At 53.1% G+C, this 6,000-nt stretch overlaps 1 protein-coding gene across 1 annotated transcript in view; it reads right to left on the reverse strand.

The window, feature by feature from the left end:
• Positions 1 to 5,344, reverse strand: part of PAK5 (p21 (RAC1) activated kinase 5) — an 82,140-nt gene extending 76,796 nt beyond the window's left edge. The window contains exon 1 of the mRNA XM_035320072.1: positions 5,240 to 5,344. The gene's annotated coding sequence lies outside the window, so the exon portion shown is untranslated. The remainder of the gene's footprint in view (positions 1 to 5,239) is intronic.
• Positions 5,345 to 6,000: the final 656 nt, after the last annotated feature.

The following is a 6,000-nucleotide window of genomic DNA, read 5'->3' on the forward strand; positions in this document are numbered from 1 at the left end:
CATAGAGCCACACGACTGCAGTCCCAGGCAGCCACACGTGGGATGTTCCTAATCTGTTTTCTTTTCCACTTCTCCTCCTTCATTTACTGTCCTGAAAATGTCAGAACGGAGATCAACAGCTTGAAAGGCAACCACCACCTGCAACCGCTGTAACAACACTGAACTATTTTGGCAGCCAGGCCTCTCACAACGCCGCTGCCGGGGCGCACGCTCACACTGAACAGACACGGTGTATTCCCAGGCTTCGGGCTGCATCGCTTCAAGCTTCTGCAGAAAACCTGGGGGTGCCCAGCCATTTCCTAGAGCAGCCGACGGCTGAGATCACAGCCATCACCTTGGCACTGGAACACTTTCCAGTAGCGCCCTGAACTTCATGTTTCCAACATAAACCCCCCGGTTATGTTCCTTCCCCAAACCCTGCTGGCACACTCCACAGACAAGACCTATCTCCCAACCTGCTGCCCCACAAGCAACAACGTTTTCAGCCAGCTCTCCCTGCCCTTCATTTCTTTAGGTGACACAGAACACAAAGGGCAAGACATTTTGCCCCCTCAAAAGGGGGGGAGGGGGGGGGTCAGTGCACAACTTTTCTTCAGCACATGCTCCAAAAATCTGGCACGGCAGCACAGCCAGGGGGACGTTCACCTTGCGCTCACCTTGCTCTCATGAAAACCTTCCTGCTTCTTCAGCCTACAACAGCACCCATCTCTATAGTGCGTTAATAAACCAAACAGCCTCCAAAATCTAAGCAAAATGCAGCAGATCTGTTGCCTTTGGGGCCTTTAAAATCAAGGTAGAAACAAATCTAATAGATGTAAAACCAGGCTCCTGTGGAGAAGGTGGGATTTGGGCCAACACATAAACCATTTAAGCGCTCTGACGTTTTATTTATATTTCCTAAAGAGTTCAGGAACAGCCCTTTTGAACCATACCTCATTTATGCATCCCTCAGCTATAAGCACCCTTCTGTGAGAATCCTGTAGGGGATTCATGAGCAGTCCTTTAAATGCATTTATCTACGTGGCCCAAACAGCCCAACGAGGCATTAAGCGTTGTTTTTGTAATCCCACAAAGCGCCAAAAGCCTCCTGGGACAAACTGAATCGTTCCAGCTCAGGACCAGATAGCTCTGCACCTGCCTAAAAAAGAAAACTAAACACCTGAAAGTACAAAAAAAAGCCTTCCAAAGCAATTATCATAATCCCTCCCATTGCACAGAGGTTAAATAACTTCTCCAAGGTGGTTCAGCGACGGCACAGCCTGGATTAGAGCTGCGGTGCCTCCCGACTTCCAGCTCCGTGCTCAGCTCAGCGCCTTAAAATAGCTCGAGCGCAAGGAATTAGCTCTGTGCGTACGTCCAACTCGGGGAATGGCAGAGCAGGAGCACATCTGAACGATAACCAAGTCTACAGAGAGTCCTGGGAGAGAAACGTACCGCTTTAAGTTGGTACTGCCACCCAAACCACCTGCACGAAGGCGTACAGCTACAGCTTGTTGCCACCAGTTTTGAAAGAGTGAATTATTCTCACGTAGCAGAGCATGCTGCAATAAAATGTTTACAGCTATCAGCAGGGTCGATCTTGTGGCATTTATTTGTTCCAGGTTTTCTTCGTTGGCATTTCTTTTGTCCTCTCCTTTGTCAACAGGGGTCTCTCCGTGCTCCTCTTTCTGGGGTACCTTCATGGCTATAAAAATAATGAAGTTTTTTGCTACGGGAGGAGTTCAGTGACACCACACATTTTTATTTGCGTTGTCATTTTGCATTATTATGTATTCCTACAGTCATTTCTGGCCCGCGTGGCTTTCCTCTCGGAGGTGACTGCACACACGTGCTTCCACTATTCCACTGCCTGTAGCTGCAGCGTGTTCTTTTACTTGTCAGCTCCCTCCAGCAGAGGACAATAAATCTAAAACAGTCCGAAAAAAAAAAAAAAAAAAAAGAGAGAAATATATACTGCTATTTTTGGCCTCCAAGATTTTTGGCTTAACCTATTTTTGGCAGAATATCTTTGTTCAGCAAGATCAGAGCTCCCACCCCTGTGACACCAGAGCACGTCCCGCTGCTGCCGGCGCTGCTCGCTAGCAGCGAGCTCACACACAGAGAGAGCCCAGGAGAGCCCAGAAAGAAAAGCACGAGAGCCAGGACTCCCCTTTGCCCCTACCTGCCAGGCGCAGCCTGGCCTGGAGAAGAACCAAACTTATATTCGTATTTGGCGAGAGCCAAATGTTGGGGCAGATCATAGCCCCGAAGGCCCTGTGACACTCCTCCTTCCCCAGGGGAAAAATAAAGAACAAAGAGAGTTGATTTTGATAGCAAATATTCCGCCTTCCTGGCAGGAGAGAGCCCTCCAAACGCAACACCAAGCTCTGCAGCCCTGCTGAGCCTGGCAACAGGCAGGCCGAACCACGGCACTGGCTGCAGCTCCCCGGTGAGTCGGCGTGGTCTAATGGATTAACAGCTTAATTAGAGTTACCTGAACATTACATATCGTTAGAGAGCCCTGAAGTTTGCTCTGTTTTCCTCCCCTTTTAAAAGGCCTCCTAACTGACTGGGTTTTGGTGCTCTGCTGTTGATGTTTTTGCAACCTTCCAGTTTTCAGCTTTTTCCCCGGAGGACAAAGCCGATGCAGGTGTGCTCTCTCCATCAGGCAGGGCTCCCCACGCCCCTCATCACCAGCTGAAGCTGGTCATAACAAGGAGGCAGCTGCCTCAAATCCAGTCCTGTACCAGGAGATTCAGGAGATGCTTGGTGGCAGCTGCAGAAAGTAAGAGAGACGAGCCCGTATCGGGCACCTGGGAAGCCACAGGAACCAAGGCTCTGGTGGCACTGCCAACCAGTTTTTTGAGCAAGTAGTTGTATAAAATCCTTCCACACTTCAAATGGCTATTAATAAGACTGCTCAAAAAAACTGAATAAATAACTAACGGAGATAAATTAATAGACTATAGTACAAGATTGTGAAACTATATGTCCTCCAGGTCCAAGGGACGTCAGCCTCACGACATTTCCATCGTCGTGCTCCTGGTTTTGCCTGGCTGCAACCACTGAGCATCCCACACAGGTGCCTGAGGGTTCACTCAGCTTCCACCAAAATCTAGGGAAAATCACCCAAATCCTGCAGCAGGCCCAACTCCCCTGAGCTGAGCAAGGAGCAAAGCAGAGCTGGCCCAAGAAACCCCATCAGGATGGACAAGCAGCACCACGAGCCAAAACGCAACACTAAGAGCAGGATATCCCAAGGTATTTTAGCAGGAGGCTTTGTTCGGGGTCTACGCAGACCGCAGAAACCCTTCACAGGTACCCACAGCCACCTGTTAACAGCTTCAGCGGACAGCACACAGACCGCTGGTTTTAGATTTTGCACAGTAAGGCAGTAAACATGGAGAGGATTTCTGAATTTGAACGGGTTCGTGGCTGACACTTGAGACCCTTAATTGGAGCAACTTCAAGGCAATAATTGAATTGAAGCGTCAAGTCTGAGTGGGATCAGAGCAGAGGAACAGGGATGCAAATGCTTTCCCCCCACCTTTTTCCCCGTTCCTCCCTGAAACCTCAGAGTACCCGTGGCAGATCTGTGCCAGCATCACCTTGTGGGCAACGCCCAAGCCACGGGAGCTGGAGTCTTCCTTGAACACAGCTTTAAACCCAAATTACGTCCCCAGCTGATGCCGAAAAGCACAGTCTGCCCATAATATCTCCCCTGTTTCAGTACCGAACGGGGGGTTGGAGGCGAGGCCGATGAGATAAAACAAAACTCAGTTCCTCTTAACTAGCACCACGAGAAGTTTGTTCTCAGCCAACTGACGTCAGGAATCCATGCTGCTGACCAAGTTTCTTGCAAAGCATTTTATTTCCCAAACTCACAGCACCCTGGTGACATATTTTCATTGTAGGATTAGCCATCAGGAACTGAGATTTCACCGAAAGCCAGATATTCACCTACTATATTTGGGATTGATGAAGGTAGCCAGAAATAGCAAACAGGGATGCCAAAGAGCCAAAGTAATTACACAAGCAACAGGATTTTCTACACACACAGGACTGGTTCGCTTCCCTTTCTTTAAGGTAAGGTTAAAAAAATGCAAAAATGTGTAACGCCACTCTCAGCTGCTGCACGAAGGCGAGGCGGGACCACGGCAGACTGGGCTGAAGTCTTCTGATGAAAATTAATCTCTTCTTGAAAGTGCAGTTTCACCTCAATCAAAAGCATTTGTAAAAAGCGTTTGAAGCAAGGAGAGAAAAAAGGAGCTTTGTGTCAGCACTTTCAAAACAAGTGACACTGCCTTTTCCTCAACTCAAGCCATGTTTTGACTTCGCCTGCCTCAAATTAATTTGATTGCTAGAGCAAAACCTTAATTCCAGATTGAACAAAGGCTTTCCGTCAACCTCAAAGGAGCTAAAACACAACAAAGCCCCAAGGCAGCCTGCCCCAGAGGCGCAGCCCCGGCAGCCCTGACCCAGCAGCAGCAGCAGCTCGGACTCAGCACCCAGCCCCGCGTCCCTGCCATGGGGAGGGCAGCGGCCCCAGAGCAGCAGGACAGCGCAGGTTCAGCGGGAGGAAACAATGCAAAGGGCCATTTTGTGAGCCTCAGGCTTTCAGGTAATGGAAATCTTTCTCTGCTAAACCTCGCTCGTGGGTGTGCGGGCAGCCGGGAGCCCTGCACGCCCACCGGACTGGGATCATCCTGGGGAGATGATGCCCAGAGCACCTCCAGGCGACGACGGGTCCATCCCAACGGCAGCAGCGATGCTCACACGGGGACCTGGCTCCCCGCTACACCCTGTGCAGCGTCCCGGGAAGTTTCACGGTGCGATCAGGGCAATAAAGAGATGAGGAGTGACTGGGGCTCCCTGGCAGCCGGCGCTGGCCGACCACAGGGACGCAGGTACCGGCTCTCTGCCCTCCTCTCGCGAACAGCAGGGCGCACAGCCAGCGACACGCGCAAGGAGCAGAGCATCAGAACGACAACACGCGTTAAACCAACGGCTGCCGGACGGGCGGCGACCCTCCCTGGCAGGCTGGCAGCCCCTCGGCTGGCGGCGGAATATTTGGGGGCAAACCCCGCGTTTCTGGGCGCAGCGCCGGCGCGTAACAAAGGCAGGGCGGTGCGGGCGGCTCGCTGCGGGCCCCGCGGGCTGCGACGGGCACCGGGCAGCGAAAGGCGCCGTCCTGCGGCCTCGCCCCGGGCTGCCGGCCCCGTGCGTCCCCCAGCCCAGCCCAGCCCGTCCCCAGCCCTACCTCTGCCGCCGCGCCCCCAGCGCCATCTTCTCGCGCCCGCTGCATCCGGGCGGCGCCCGACCGGGCTCGGCTCGCTTCGGCCGGGCTCGGCTCGGCTCGGCCGGGTTCGGCTCCGCTCCGCTCCGCACGGCCCGCAGGTGCCGCCGCCGGGCCCCGCCCCGAGATGGGCGGGGCCTCTTGAAAGGCCACGCCCCCTCCTCGGCCACGCCCTCCCCGGGCGAAAGGGCGCGCCGGGAGGTGCCGGGTTGGGTTGGGATGGGATGGGATGGGTTAGGGTTGGGTTGGGTTAGGGTTGGGTTAGGGTTGGGTTGGGTTGGGTTGGGTTGGGTTGGGTTCAGGCTGTCCGAAAACCCAGGACTGCTTTAATTCAACCCCCTAAGTGGGAAATGGGCAGCCAGGCCGGTTAGGTGGGCTCACTCAGTGGTGAAGCCTTCCCCTTGCTCCTGCTCTCCGGTGGTTTCCGGAGGTTTTCTGGTAGCCATTGAAGGACGTTCAGGCTTCTGAGAAACTAAGAACAAAATAATAACGATAAAAAAATAAAACAAAAATCAGTCCCAACCGTAACAGAAATGTTATCATAAAAAGGCCCGTGCTTAGACTTCACCGCAAAGCCAAGGACTGCCCTGGCACCCCTGAGCAGAGCTGAGGCAGGACGAGGCAGAGGTTTTCTCACCCGGAGGCAGCAGGAATGGTGTGTGTCTGCGATACAAGGTGCTGCGCTTCAGCTCCTGGCGCTGTACGTGTGGCTTCTGGCAGGGGAA

The sequence above is a fragment of the Oxyura jamaicensis genome, chromosome 3 (assembly GCF_011077185.1).
Source record: "Oxyura jamaicensis isolate SHBP4307 breed ruddy duck chromosome 3, BPBGC_Ojam_1.0, whole genome shotgun sequence".
NCBI classification, from domain to species: Eukaryota; Metazoa; Chordata; class Aves; order Anseriformes; family Anatidae; genus Oxyura; species Oxyura jamaicensis.